Source organism: Chenopodium album, chromosome 16 (assembly GCF_948465745.1).
Source record: "Chenopodium album chromosome 16, dcCheAlbu1.1, whole genome shotgun sequence".
In the NCBI taxonomy this organism is placed as follows: Eukaryota; Viridiplantae; Streptophyta; class Magnoliopsida; order Caryophyllales; family Amaranthaceae; genus Chenopodium; species Chenopodium album.
In genome coordinates, this window is record NC_137849.1 from 37,710,931 (window position 1) to 37,727,837 (window position 16,907).

Consider the following 16,907-nt stretch of genomic DNA (forward strand, 5'->3'; position numbering starts at 1 on the left):
ATGTACATCAGTTTGGAGATTTTTACCTGAGGGAACATCAAGGCTTTTTCCTTAACACAACTTGATCATTCCAAGCTCCATCCTCATCATCTCATGTCTTTCTCTGTTTAAAGGCTTAGTCAAAATATCAGCAATTTGATTGGTGGTATCACAAAATTCTAATTTAATTAAGCCTTTCTCAGCATTATCCTTTAAGAAGTGATGTCTAATATGAATATGCTTAACACGAGAGTGATGTACTGGATCTTTGGAGATACAGATTGCACTTGTGTTATCACAGAAAATGGGAATGCAATCGAATTTAATACCAAAATCTCTGAGTTGTTGTTTTATCCACAACACTTGAGAGCAGCAAGCAGCAGCAGCTACATATTCTGCTTCAGCAGTAGACAAAGCTACTGTGTTTTGTTTCTTAGAGCCCCATGAGACTAAGCATGGCCCTAGGAACTGGACCATTCCTGATGTACTTTTTCGATTGACTAAGTCTCCTGCATAATCTGCATCTGCAAAACCTTTTAGCTCAAAAGAATCACTTCTAGGATAAAAGATACATAACTCGTCAGTTCCTTTCAGATATCTCAGAATCCTTTTTACAGCAGTGAGGTGAGATTCCTTAGGATTCGATTGAAACCTGGCACATAATCCAACACTAAAAGCTATGTCAGGTCTACTGGCAGTTAAATATAACAAGGAACCTATCATACCTCTGTACATCTTTTGATCCACACTAGTTCCTGATGGATCATCATCCAATCTTGTGCCTGTTCCCATGGGTGTGTGATTTGTTTTTGCTTGATCAAGGTTGTACCTTTTCAGGAGTTCCTTGATATATTTTTGTTGATGAATTGAGATTCCTTTCTCTGTCTGCTTGATTTGTAGACCAAGGAAGAAGTTCAATTCTCCCATCATGCTCATTTCAAATTCACCACTCATAAGATCAGCGAAGTACTTGCACAAGACATTGTTAGTTGCACCAAAAATAATATCATCCACATATATTTGTAAAACTAAAAGATCAGTCCCTTTTGATTCCAAAAACAAAGTTTTATCAATTTTTCCTCGTTTAAAATCATTTTGTAGAAGGAACTTGGAGAGCCTCTCATACCAGGCTCTTGGAGCTTGCTTAAGACCATAAAGGGCTTTGTCAAGCTTAAACACATGATTTGGAAATTTTGGATTTTCAAAACCAGGAAGTTGTTCTACATATACTTCCTCCATCAGGTAACCATTAAGAAAAGCACATTTCACATCCATTTGGTAAAGTTTGAAACCCATGTAAGAAGCAAAAGCAATTAGAATTCTAATAGCTTCTAACCTAGCCACAGGAGCAAAGGTTTCTTCGAAATCAATACCTTCCTGTTGATTGTAGCCTTTTACACCAAACGAGCTTTGTTCCTCACGATAGTTCCATACTCATCTAGCTTGTTCCTGAATACCCATTTGAGACCAATTACTTTCTTCTCTTTGGGCTTGACTTCAAGATGCCAGACTTTGTTACTTTCAAACTCGTTTAGTTCCTCCTGCATTGCTACAATCCAATCAGCATCTTCTAGGGCTTCCTGATGATTTCGAGGTTCCAAAATGGAGAGAAATGCATTGAATGCACAGAAGTTCCTCATTTGAGATATGGTTTGAGTTCCTCTGCCTATATCACTGATTATCAAATCAGTGGGATGAGATCCTTGATATTTGAAGGGTTTAGGATGGAATTCTCTTGTTGGAACTCCGATTTGAGGAGTTTCTTGATTTGCATTTCCATCTTCTTCTTCTGCTTCATGTCCTTCAGGAATCTGTTCTTCATTGTTCTGCTCTCCAATAGCTTGAACTTCTTGATCTTCTTCCTGAGGATCTTCAGCATTTCCTTCATTTGGATCTCTTTGCTCTTCTCTGGTTTCCTTGTAGACTTCTTCATCTTCATCCCTGTTCCTGACCAATCCAATTTCAAAATCATCGTTTTCATGTTCCTGCACATTCATAAGAGAGTCAGTTTCATCAAATATGATATGAATGCTTTCTTCAACACACAAGGAGTTCTTGTTATAAACTCTGTAAGCTTTGCTGTTTGAGGCATATCCAAGGAATATAGCCTCTTCACTTCTCTCATCGAACTTTCCCAAGTTCCTTTTTCCATTGTTGTGTACGAAACACTTGCATCCAAAAGGCCTGAGATGAGAGATATTTGGCTTCCTCCCTTTGAATAATTCATAAGGAGTCTTGTTAGTTATGGCTCTGATGGTTACTCTGTTGATTATGTAGCATGCGGTGTTGACAGCTTCAGCCCAGAAGTTCCTTGGCAGGGAGCTTGCTATCAACATTGTTCTTGCCATATCTTCCAGCGTTCGATTCTTTCTTTCAACCACTCCATTCTGTTGAGGAGTCCTAGGGGCAGAGAAATTATGGTTCATCCCTTGTTCCCTGCAAAACTCATCAAACTTTGAATTTTCGAACTCTGTGCCATGGTCAGATCTTAGATGGATTATGGAGAATCCACTTGTTTTCTGCACATGTTTGGCAAATGCTATAAATTCATCAAAGGTCTCATCTTTACTTGTTAGAAAAATCACCCAAGTAAATCTAGAGTAATCATCAACTATAACTAACACATATTTCTTGCCACTTCTACTTTGGACTCTCATGGGACCACACAAATCCATATGAATTAATTCTAATGGTTTAGTGGTACTAACCATTCTTTTAGATCTAAAGGAACTTCGGACATGCTTTCCTTTTACACAGGCATCACAGATTTTATTATTCAGGAACTTGATAGAGGGTAATCCTACAACCAAGTCCTTTGACCTGAGTTTCTCAATTAAAGAATAGCTAGCATGTCCAAAGCGTTTGTGCCAAAGTAGAGAGTCATCTTCAATAACACTCAAGCATGTGAGGCTACTCTTTGAGATTGAGTCAAGGTCAACCACATAGGTGTTTCCTCTTCTCTTTCCTTTTAGAATAACCTTACCTGAATTGTTATTGAAGATATGGCATTCATCAGAAGTAAAGCTTACCGAATTTCCTTTATCACAAAATTGTGATATGCTGAGTAGATTGTGCATCAAGCCCTCGACCAGGAACACATTTTCAATTGCATGGGAGGATGACTTTCCTATCTTGCCTTTATCAATGATTTCTCCTTTCTTGTTATCTCCGAAAGTCACAGTTCCCCCTGGATAGGTCTCTAGTGAAAGAAATTTTGATTTGTCTCCAGTCATATGCTTTGAACAACCACTATCGAGGTACCATAGGTTGTTCCCTCTCACTAGGACCTGCAAGAAAACTTAGGTATTAGTTTCAGGAACCCCGGGATCCTTGGGTTCCTTTGACGTTGACGCAATATCAGTTTTCTTTACCCATACTTGCTTAACATTTCTTTTATCATGTTCCATTTTCTTTCTACAGTCAGGATGTAGGTGTCCTGTCGTTCCACAAAAAGTACACACTTTGCTACTTGGAAAGTCTACATAATTTTTGTGTTTTCCTTTCCGTTTGAACTCATACCCAAGTCCCTCAGTTCTTTTGACTTGAGCATCCTTAATCCATTTTGGAGTAGCATTTGGATCAATGCTTCTATTCTTTCTACCTTGTAGTTCTCTTTCCAGTTTATCTTTGTCAGTTTTTAAATTCTCAAGATCTAGCTTGAGTTTTTCAAAATCAGCATTGAATTTCATCATGGAATCATTAGAGGAACTACTGGAATTAATATCAGCATTAACAAGTTTGTACTGTGAAAGCTCGACATTTAACATGACATTTTCCTTCTTAACATTTTCAAGCATTTCAGACATTAAGAGGTATTTGTCATGTAATTCTCCAAATCTGGTTTGGATATCATTTCTTGCTGTTTCCAGCCAGGTACTATGATCTTTCCAGATTTGAAGAACCTTTTGACACTCCTTCCTTTGCATGCACTCATCATTTAGATTTATTTCCATTTCAACGATAAGGTCAATTAAAGCATCTTTGGACAAGGACCTAAGTTTTGCATTATCAAAGTTACTTTCACTTACCTCCTTTTCAAGTTCCTTGAGATATGCTCGCCTGTCATCCGAGTTTACCATCAAGCAGAGGTTGGCAGTTTCCTCTTCAGGTTGATCTTCATCTTCCTCACTTTCAGAGTCTCCCCAAGCAGCAATCATGGCTTTCTTGACATCGGTTTTTGAGAAAGGAGTCTTGTATTTCTCTTTTCCTTGTTCTTTGAATTTCCCTTTTCCTTTCTCAATATCCCATTGAGGACAATCTCTGATGAAGTGGTCAGTTGATCCACACTTGTGACATCCATAGTCTGGTTTGGAGTTAGACGATTTCTTTTGAAAATTCCTGGAGTTCCTTCCGTTCCTGTTGAACATTCTCTTGAATCTCCTGACTAACATAGCTGCTTCTTCTTCGTCTACTTCAGATTCCTCCTGATCAGCTTTCAGAGCCAGCCCTTTGTTCTTGATTCCTTCACTGTTACTGGTTCCTAGATGGAGCTAATGTGTCATGAGAGAACCAGCAAGTTGTTCAATGTTGAACGTTGTGAAGTCCTTTGTTTCCTGTAGGGCTGTCACCTTAGCTCTCCAGCGCTCGTCTTGGGGAAGACTTCTCACCACTTTCCTAACCTGCTCATCAATAGGAATTTTTCTACCAAGAGAAACTAGTTCATTAATAATGTTAGTGAATCTAGTAAGCATTTCTTGGATAGATTCTTTGGGTTGCATTTCAAAACGTTCATACTTAGACATGAGTAAATCAATTTCGGAACGTTTCACTTCATTAGTTCCTTCATGAGTTACTTGAAGAAGATCCCAAATTTCCTTTGCGTTCTTGCACCCCATAACACGATTGTGTTCATGTGGTCCAAGTCCACAGTGAAGCAGTTTTACAGCCATTGCATTGATTTCCATTTTATCAAAGTCTTCTTTCTCATACTCAGACATAGGTTTAGGAATTACCTCATTTTGAGCGTTGGTTTTAGTTACCTCGAAGTCTCCTACTTCGATAACTCTCCAGACTTGGTAGTTCTCTGCTTTGATGAAGATCTCCATTCTGTTTTTCCAATAGGTGTAGAATTTCCCATTGAACATAGGAGGTCGTTGCGTAGAGTACCCTTCTTCTAGCTTTTCATGAGTATTCATCTTGCCAAGATTCTCCTCTTCAGGGTGTCCTGATTTCGAGAGGATTTGGCTCTGATACCAATTGTTACTTTAGAAGAATACTACAAGAGGGGGGTGAATTGTAGTTTGAGAGAATTGAGCTACTTTTTGCGGATTTGTAAACTTATTAAGCTAAAGGAACTTAAAGTGAACACAGAGAGATTTTACGTGGAAAACCTCTTGGCCCTAACAAGAGGAAAAACCACGACCACTTGGAATTTTAGGAAAGATTCTTCACTATAACAGGGCAAACAACCTATTACAAGCTAAAGAATCAATCTTCAAGTTCCTCTATGAACTTGAAGTTCCCAGCAACAAGTCCCACTACTTGTTACTCTTCTCTTCTCTATTCTCTTCTCTCTCTTTCTCAACAAACTTCTCTAAGAGTTCACTCAAACTCCCAATTCCCAAATTACAACTCAATGACAAACTCTAATGAAAGTAATTAAGAAAAACACTTAGTGGAATGCGACACTTGACTCTTTGAAAAGATGGATAAAAGTATTTGAGCAAGGGTAAAGTTATTCTGAAAATAACTTCGATATTTATAGAAGAATGTTGCTTGGAGAAAACGCCATAACCTCCACCACTTGCACCACCTTCGTTTCATATCCACTCCACTACGCAATACCACTTCCAGAGTTCTAAATCGTGTCCTACAAACCAGGGCACGTTTATTACTTAAGGAAGCAATATCTTTGTTAGTGGGGAGGACTTAATCAAACACCCAGTAGCGCAAGTTTAGGAAATCAGTTTTACAAAGATATTAGCGCAAGTTTAGGAAATCAGTTTTGCAAAGATATTCTTTTCAGAAAATAACTTAGCGTTTAAAAGATAAAACCAATGAAAGATTATCTCAAACAGATTCTCCTATTTTTTAGCAAGTCAATAATTATCTTTTTCAAAAGCATTCCACTAGGCATTAATCCTAATTAATTTTCACTTACATAAAATCTAAAATAGAAAAATACTTCAGACTTTTATGCTTCTCTTAGAAGTCTCTTCTCCGAGTCTTCTTTCCTTAGCTTCTACTCCGAAGCTCCAGTTCCTTTCCAGGAACTCTTCAGCTGACCTCTTGGACTTTTAGCTCTTTGTTTCCCTTGGCTTCAGTGAATCCTGTGACTTATATACAAACTGCAAGACTCACAACCTTTATCAATTTCCTTGTTTGACTTGTGTTATCATCAAAACATCAAGGGCAACAATGAGGCTGGGAGCGCTAACGTCAGAACCGGTAGCAGCAGTCCTAATTTGAGTTTTGGGTTGAATGGTAGCGTCAAGGTGAGGTGGAGAGGGGGATTCCGTTATGTCTTCGACCGTAACACCTTCCGGCATTGTTTTCTTGGTTGGCACGGTAGAAGGGTTAGCTGCTTTATCCTAGGCATTAGACTTCTTTGGAGATGGAGGTTTTTCCTAATTCTCGGCTCCCCGGGACTTCTTTGGAGGCCTGTCATCGGCTTGCCTCAAGTTGCTGACCCCGGTAGCATCGTCGCACCGATTGGCTAGGGATACCAGTCTCTTTTTCCTGGCATTCTCGTCCGCCATTGCTTCAGCTTTTCTCTTAGGGTTGACAGGCGAAGCGTGACTGTAGTAGGTGACAAGGGTGTCGTAGCTAGGCTTAGGAGCTTTGGGGAAGCGTCTTATAACTCTCTTCCCATCAGCTGATAGCCCAAGTTACTTATTATCTAACTTGTCGACGCCTAAAATACAAAGAAGCAAGCAAACAAATATAAATCAATCAAGTTGAATTTTATACCTAAGTAAATGAAGGTAAACAAAAATACATGTATACAAAGGTATAATAAAAATGATGAGTTAATACCATAACTGTCAGTCTAGCACAGACCGACATGAGACAAGGGAGCGTTGCCGAGAATATAACCCACATTCGGCACCCACACCTTAGGAGTAAGATAGGTCCTACCGTTTCCGTCATCAGACTCCACTATGTCCAAATAATTGACAGCCCTAAGTTCGTGTTTGTCGAGATCTTTCTCGGCAATAGTACCACATCGGGGGTAAGGGTGAAAAAATGTTAACCTGATCAGGAAGTCATCAGGAACAGACATGAAGAAAAATTTGTCTTGCCAACCTTTGCAGCTAGACAGTTTAGGATGTACGGTATATTTACGGGGGGAGGTGTACAGAGACCACCACCCTTCAGATTGGCCGTCTCTCTTTAAAGATAGCAGCCTTTGAAAAGCGTCGAGTGTTAACGGAAAATTCCTGTACAGCATAACCCACACAAGAGTAATAATGGCACGAATAGTGGGGGGAAGTTAACTGTACTAAGCATACATTCCAAGCCTTTAAAATCTTTGCAACAAAAGGATGGAGAGGGAATCGCAAGCCAAAATCAAAATGCTTAGCATAGATAGCAACATGACCAGCATGGGAGTCTAACACTGAAGACCTAGAGAGGGGAAGAGTCAACTCATACCCATCGGGTAACTTAGAGAAGCGTTTATCACGGTGGCAGTAATCTTTTTCCAAAGCCGTTTTGCGATATTTGTCACATATTTTCGCCTTGGCAACCTTACTACTAGCTGGTAAAACAAGGGGCTGCCGATAGTCCGTATCATCGTTCTCGGAGTTGTACCCTTCATCTAGACTCTTTTCCTGAATGACCTCTGCCGTTAGGTCAATAATGGTACCCCCACTCTCGGCGTTAACGCTATCTTCTTAATCGGCATCATCATCACCAAGAACAGAATTGACGGTCGACTCATGAACAGGAGAAGCCTGTTGTTCCTTTTGGTTTAAAGTGGCATCCAAGTCGTCGGATTCAGAGGAACTAACCACTTGAGCTTGACCAGGTTTCTTACTAGATTCAACCTTCTCAAAAACGGCTTGAGCTGCGACTTCAGGTTGGTAATTGGTTTGCTTAGTTCTCGACATTGGAGTAGTGCTAACACCTATATTACCAACGTTAGAACCGTATAGATCAATATAATGCTTTTCTGCAAAGCTGCGTAAGTGATAACGGACACTTACAGGCTCAATATCAAGGATCTTAGTATTGTCTGGTATATCGGGATTATTAGGTCAAAAAGCCCATTCGCGGTCAGCAATAACTTTGTGGCGTATATAAGCACGCCTTTGTTCCTCAGTTGTCAGGGATTGAAAAGGGTCGTCAATATTATCAGATAGAGAGGACAAGTTTCCCTGAGGTTTTCCGATACCTTTACCCAGAGACTGTCCAATGAGACGACGCCTAACTGTACTTAGACTAGGCAATTCTTTCTCAATGCTATTTTCAGACATTTACAAAAACAAACAACCCAAAAATTGCAAAAACAGAAAACATGCAAAATTACAGTTAGGGTTCGTAAGTACCTTCAAGATAAATCAAGAAGTGAAATTAATGTTGGCGCTTTTCTTACAACACGATGCAACCAGAAGAACCGAAGTCTACTAAATCCCAAAAGAGCAATAGGGGACCATAAATTTTTAGAGAAGAAAGCAGACGAAAATTGATAAAATCGAAAGCAACAGTTCAAAGGAATTGAAAATGAATAGGAAAAAGGGGACACTGTGCTTAAATAGGCTAGTTGAAAAGACAGTTGATGTGATGGGCCGTTCAAAAATCCAACGGATAAAAATATGACATAATTTTGAGAACTTTTAATGGATGAACGACACGTGTCTTTAGCCTGATGAAATTCCCGCTCAAACCAAAAAAAAAACCTATACAACTTCCAGCTATCGGAACCAGTTTTGCAATTGGGGGGGGGGGGAATGGAGTATTTTCGCCCCCAATTAGATTTTTCAAGTAGACGTTGCATGCTAACGGCATACAAGGTCACTTGGGGGGGAAAACGGAGTTTTTTCGCCCCCAATTAGATTTTTCAAGTAGACCTTGCATGCTAACGGCATACAAGGTCACTTAGGGGGGGGGAACGGAGTTTTTTCGCTCCCAATTATATTTTTCAAGAAGACCTTGTACGTTAATGGCATACAAGGTCACTTGGGGGGGAAAGCGGAGTTTTTTCGCTCCCAATTATATTTTTCAAGAAGACCTTGTATGCTAACGGCATACAAGGTCACTTGGGGGGAAAACGGGGTTTTTTCGCTCCCAGTTATATTTTACAAGAAGACCTTGTATGCTAACGGCATACAAGGTCATTTGGGGGGAAAACGGAGTTTTTTCGCTCCCAGTTAGATTTTTCAAGAAGACCTTGTATGATAACGGCATACAAGGTCACTTGAGGGGGAAAACGGAGTTTTTTTACTGCTTGCCACCACACATCACACGTTAAAGGTTTGATAACATTTTACCCAATTTAGATTCTTAAATACGCTAGTTGAAAATCACGTCTCAAGAGGTAATCCTAATCCTTTACGATAAAACAACACAAGAAAAGCGCTAGACAAAGTGCAAGAAACACATAACATATTACACTAGAATATCGGTATAATATTGTACGAATCGCTAGAAAGTGAGAACATTAGAGTTTCTAACGTCCTCACTTGGGGGGCTAGTTGTATGGGGAGATACTGAATACATACCGATATCATAGACAGTGCCGACATCCAAATAAAAACGGGTACGGATCCTCCACACCTGGTAAATATATCGGCAATTATACATAAAGTAGACATATCGGCTTGTTGGCGGTCGGCACGTGGCAACAATAGCTCGACACTTGGCGTGAAAGAGTTTGCATGTCATGTAGCCACCTGTCATTTGGAATTGCTATAATATCAGGTTTTATCCCTTAATTAAAGGGTAGCATTTCTCACACTCACTCTCTCTCTCTCTCTCTCCCTCTCTCTCTTTCTTACTTTCTCTCTCTTCATATCTTCTTCTCAAACACTTACTGACTTTGTCATCGGAGTGGTTTTCCCCGGATTCACACCGGGGTTAGCTAATCTCTGTCTTCTGTGTAGGTGCTTATTTGGACGATAGGAGCTTCACGGACGTTGAATTCAGGCTCTTGGATCTCGGATACGGGTTGTCGGATCTCAACTGAAACACTTGTATAAAAAAGTTCCCATAGGAATAAATTTTTAATTTTGCAAGAATGTTAAAGGACCAAGAGTACTTGTAAAAGTTTGGATTATCCTATAGACGAGTGTCTAAACCCTTTAAAAGTATCATTGTATAAGCATGTTTGACTGTGATATTACATGATTGTAGAGGTTCTAATATATAAAGTCATTTTCTTTTAATTGTAGGAGCTCCATACTTAGGATTATATTCTTTTTGCATCCTCGCACTATTTCATCTATCGTGGCAAACTATTAAAAATGAAAGATGCAAAAGGAAAAAAAAATCCAAAAATAATTCAAGTCGTAATTGTTGAGACTAGCTATTTTTTAGAAATGTATAAGATTATAATATAAAACATCTGAGAGGATCTATTAAAAAAAAATCTGAGAGGATAGAAATATTAGAAAATTTAGTATTTTGGCAAATAAAAATTTATTGTCTCAAAAATGATATTGCATGTGTCATTCTTGGGGTGTCTTTCAATAAATATTTATTCACTAGCCTCATATTAGTGCACACGCACATGTTTACGTGAATGTGTGTATGTGTGTTAATTGGCTAGTCATATCGATTTATGAAATACAATCAATTATCACATTACATCATTTGAAGGTAAAGTTTGATATATTTATCATTACTTTTTATCATTATATTTCTAAAGCAAATACTTGAAATGTGCATATCAGTAAAACATGTGTAAAACATACCGTTGAATCGAACTTAATTAAAAAAAGTATAATGAGAGATCACACGAGTAAACCCCTTTATTTCGCTACGTCACTTATTCAACTTCTTATTATGCCACGTCATCCACATAACCAACAATATTCTATGTTGTCTCAACTATAGTGAAAAAATATATGGACGAGGAGGTTTGAACACTTAACCTCTTAGAAGAAAGGTTATTGTTTACCCATCTAGGCTAATTGTCAATTATGCTTTAATTTTGCACAATAAATAATATTATACTACAAAGTATTGAAGACACGTATTAAATACAAACTATTAGATGCTCTTAAAAATTAGCAGTTGCACAACTATAAAAGTAACGTAGTAACCAACGTAGTAACCCGAGCAACGCCCGGGCTACTCACTGGTTAATTGAATTGCAATGTGTACATTAGCTTATAAATTTTCAAATATATTGTTCATTTAGTAGGGTTTGTGTGGTCAAATAATTAAATTTTAACCATACACATGAATGAGATAGGAAATTGTTTAGAAAACATAAGATGTACATGTGATTTTTGCTAAATGTATAAGAATAAGACTTCCTAAAATGAACTTCAATGTCGGCTAATACTAACTTCTGCAAATACTAGAATACATTTGTAGTTCACTCTTCAAAGTTAATTATTACTAGCTAACCCCCCTGCCATGCACGATAATTCTGATTTTTTTTTTTAAAAAAAAATAATTATATTTAGCAAATCAATATATTATATCATATCATTAATATAAAAAGTCGGTCTCGCAACCAGGTCACAAGACAACGACACTTGGCATTTCAGTTTTTCTCCAAATGTCACGCCATGTAAGATATAAATAGGTATTATTGTGACATATATGATGCTAAGTAAATGATTTTGGATAGATTTTTTAAGATAAAATTGTTGCATAGAGTTTTATTATCGATAAAATTCTATTATTTCATATATACAAAATTAATCATAACTTTTAATACATATCCTATAAATCAATTCTATTTCCATCATATCATCAAATCGTTTTAAAAAGTTTTTTTTAAAATAAGATCCATTTATAATATATTTAATTACAAACTTTTATACGTAGTTGGCAAGCCGTGTCACCAACTATTACAAGAATTACTTTGTTAGTACTATAGGGGTTCCTTGGTCAGTGTTATAGTGGTTACTCAATCAGTGATATGAATAAGGGTTACTTAGTCAGTGTTAGAGGTTACTTAGTATTACAGGGGTCAGGGCCTACTCTCTTCGGCTAATTTTCAGTTCAGTTCAGTTTAGCTCCAATCAGTTTAGTTCAGTTCAGCAAATCAGAACAGGCCCTTACTCAGTCAGTCTCATAGGGTTACTTTGTCTGGCCAGATTGTGTGGTAGTCGCATAAAAAATGCATTGTTCGTTACTTAATTTATTTTAAAAAAAAATTAGAGAAATAGTAAAAATAAGTTTTAATTAGTAAAATTAATTTTATTTTGGTAAAAATACTTTCAGTTTAATAATAATTTAAGTTCAATAAAAATAATTTCAAGTCAATAATACACATAGATATCCCTATTGTGACACCCTAGAAATTCTTTTCTTTTAAAATACCTATTTTGTTTTTTTAAAACTCAAAATAGGAAAATCTAAGACATTACCGCCACCGTGAAAATGGCTAAGGCAACTATCAAAGACACACAGCGGAAGACTACTTTTAAAAACCATTCAAAACAATTCAACTTAAAAAGTCAACCAAACAAAAGTAAAGTCAAATCAAAGTAAAACGAAATCAACCTACAACTTGGAACCATTTTAGGCCCTTATCAAACCAAACCAACTTTAAAATCTTTGCGTTAGTCACACAGGCATAATATAACAAAATATCAAAGCAATAAACATATCATAAACTTATGGAAAAGCTTAAACATATTCGCTCTTCACTCATGTCCATCATGAATATGCTTCATCACCTGAAAAGCTTATCTCCACTTGTTTCCACTACTCTCCATTGAAAATGGGTCATCATAGAGCTAAGGTAAAGACAAGACCAACAAACACACAATCAACAAAATTGAGTACATAAGCGTAATTAAACACACTAACATGCTTTCACCTATCAACACACAACTTACCTCGTTGCACCTGTTTACAAGCATACAACATACAACATAACTTCTCAATTAAGTAACTAATTGATTCATTTAGTATTGATTACGCATCGAACGGGTTTCCCTCTAACCTGCCCCAATAAAGGGGTACTAACACGGGACCTAATCATGTCAGTATAAAATAACCACTCGTAAGTGGCGGAATTCCTGCGCATAATAATAAAAGGAAAATACAGCGTCCTGTACTCCCAGTAGAAGTTATGGTCAAATATAAAGTCACATAACTCCCCCCATATGTTCATACTCAAGGTATATACGTTGCAAGAGTTTTGGTGCGTAATCTCTTTCACTTTACGTTATTTACATATTATTAAACTTGGTGATGACTCTCATACCATAACACAATCAAACATGATAATTATCCAAACAATTAAACATTCCAATTTAATTCAAGAATCCATCACAAATAATTCATGCTTCATATTTCAATCACCAACATCAATCAAATAATAAATTCCAATCGAAATCTATCATGATATTATTTGGAATCAATTATTCAAAGCCTAGCATGTTCCTATATCACCAACTAAATACCAAGTACGTGAACACACCTTGAATACGATCTTAAAATCTCCACGACTAACAAAAATCACTTACTTGGAAGTCTCCTACAATCCAAAATAATAATATGGCATTAAAATCTACTCCACACAAATTTCCAGCAATATATACTCTTATTAAACCACTCATAATTTAATTAAAACAAGCTGAAAATTAATTTTAAACCTCTTACTTTAATCCCAATTAATGGGTAGTCAAAATTCCTTTAACAAACTTAATTTTTAGCTTACTAATAAAATTTCCAGTAATATTAATTCATGAAAACTTGCTGTAATTATACTTTAAAACCCTCAAATTAAAAGTTTAAACAACCCTAAATCATATTCCTTCAATAATCAATTATTTACAAATCTAGGGTTTCAAATTTGGGGCTTTTTAATTAAAATTAAAATCTGAAAATTAATTTGCACCATACTTATAAATCAATAATTAGATTTAGGATTAAACAAAAGAAATAAAAAAAGAATTAATTTTTTTTTTCGAATGATGGCTGGACAGCAGCCACAGCACCACAGCCGACTGTTGCCGTGCTACTGGTGGCGCCACCGCTGCTGCCGGTGGTGGACGGCGGCCCACCGGTGGTGTGGTGGTGGCCGACGGTGGTGATGCAAAAAGGGGAAGGGATAAAGAAAGAAAAAGAAAAAAGAAATAAAGGAGAAAAGAGAAGTTTAATTTGCCCATGTGTTGAATATTTATACCCCTTTCTCTAGAAACCCTTCTTACCTAAAATTTCCCTTTTTATCTTTACTAATCCCTTTCCTAATAAAACTTTACTAAAATAAAACTTTCCTAAAATAAATCTCAACTAAATAAATTAATTAATTAAACAAAACTTTCCTTTTATAAAATATTTCCAAACTTATTTAAAATAAATAATTAAAATGGCATAAATAATTCATTTCAAATTATTTAAATACTTCACAAAATACTTATTTAAAAAATACAATACGTATAAAAAAATATGGGGTATTACATCTATATATAAACAAAACTACAAAAAGTACACTATTATATAAATAAGCAATATGATATATTGTATGTCTAAATATTTTTTATGTTATCAAAAAAGGATTATATAATGTTATATAACATTCAAGCTAAAACATTTAGGACAATCTGAGCATTGTCCGGGCACAAAAATATATCATATCATATCATATCATATCATATCAATAAGACAGTGATAAATAAAGCCGGTCTCGCAGCCAAGCTATGAGGCAGCGACACAAGTGTCGAGCCACGTAGGCGACAAATAGATATTGTTGTGATTAGATTAGATTGAATAGATTTGTGTAAGATAAAAAAGTATACATAGAATAATTTATAATTCTTTTGAAAAAAAAAATTATCTTTTTTATTGACAATAGAATTTTACGTATATCAACACATCACATATTATAATTAATATGAATATCCAATTAACAATAGAATCAAATAACCACGTCATTATAATTAGAAATATGGTCGTGCATCATTAATTTTTTTATCTAACATTTAAAAAAATGTATAAATAATAATAATAATACAAAATATGCCCACAAATAAGTACACTCTCTATAATGAGTATCCAGGGCAACGCTCGGGGAATGTACTAGTTATAATACTAAAACAGACACCATGAATGACACGTGTCATTTCCTGGTGTTGTTTTTTCCCTCCAAAATCCCCTTTCTTTTTTTCCTTTTTTTTTAGACAATGACATTAATTGTAATACCCTTTATTTTTAAAACGTATTTTCTAATCAATCAATTAATTAGTATTTTCTAAAAAGGGTATTTTAAGTAATTTATTTTACTATTTGAATTTTGGAGCCAAAATGATATTTGAATTTTGGCGCCAACAACATTTTCAAAACTCAATGATTATTTTGGATTTTGCATAAGATTTATTATCCATTTATTTCAATAAAAATCGAATTATATATATATTTTTCGGATATTTTAATTAACAAAAAAATTATATTTCTTATTAATAAATTAAAGGGCTAAAATTCCTAAATTAATTAATGAGGTTTTCGGATTTTCTAAGTGTAGAAAATCTAATTTTCTTAGTGAATTTATTTAGTGAATAATTGGTATTTTTTTCTAATTATTTATTTTATACAAAATATATTATTTACACAATCATTTTTAATCCTTAAAATTAGCAAATATTTCCCTAAAACTATAAGTGGAGGTCCAAAAATATGAACATAGATATGCTCAATATTTTCGGCCTCCATATGCTAATTTTAGGTTAATTATTTTGTTAGTTTTATATTTTAATTATCTTCCTAAAATTCCTTATTTCCTTAATTCCTATTTTCCATCTCACAAAGATTTGATCATCTTATTTCCCGACCTTAATTCTTAATTATTCCTCAAGAAAAGCCATTTGCCATATTATTTTTCATGACAACACACTTTCCTTAAATTAATTATTCTTAGTCACCTTAATATTAAACTTTCCATAATTATTTAACTTTCTTCTCTAAGTAATTTCCTTAATTCTTTTTACCATAATTCTTCTTACATTCTCCTATCATAATTCGTTCATTCACGAGCCTATAAATACCTGTTGAAGAATAGACCTCCCAAGTATCACCACATGTAAGTGTCCCACATTGGTTGAAGAAGAGAGAGTTAATCAATTTATAAGGATACGGAGCTACTCCTCTTATCGCCATATGGTTTTGAGATGGAATCTCCTTTTTCGTATAAAGTGAATAGTTGTGACAGGTGTGGCCCAAACCCGTTTATTATGGTATCAAAGCCAGGTTCACGATATGTGACCTTAAATGGCTAAAGTTCACTGGGCCAAGAGTAGGTCCATGTGAGGGGGAGTGAAGAAACACTCTAGCCTGAAAAATCACATGAGACAAAGTTAAAAAGGACCTTACATGTGAGGGGGAGTGTTGAAGAGTAGACCTCTCAAGTATCACCACATGTAAGTGTCCCACATTGGTTGAAGAAGAGAGAGTTAATTAATTTATAAGGTTAAGGGGCTACTCCTCCTATCGCCATATGGTTTTGAGGTCGAACCTCCTTGGTCGTATAAAGTGGACAGTTGTGACGGGCGTGGCCTAGGCCCGTTCACATGGGAGAACGAGGAGAAGGTAGTTCCATTTTATAAGGTAGAGGAGTAACTCCTACTATTGTCAATTGGTTTTAGTATGGAAGCTCCTAAGGCTAGTTTGTGGACCAAACTCTCCTCCTTCTTATTCGGGTTGCTCAGGCCCATTTTGTATTGTTTTGAAATTTAACAATACCCCCCCCCCCCATACCGCTCATATTATTCACACCAAAACCCAATTCTCTTCTTCTCTTATTCTTCTTTCCCTAACCTTTTTATACTTTTCTTTCTACTCTTTTCATACATAATCAGCCCATATAT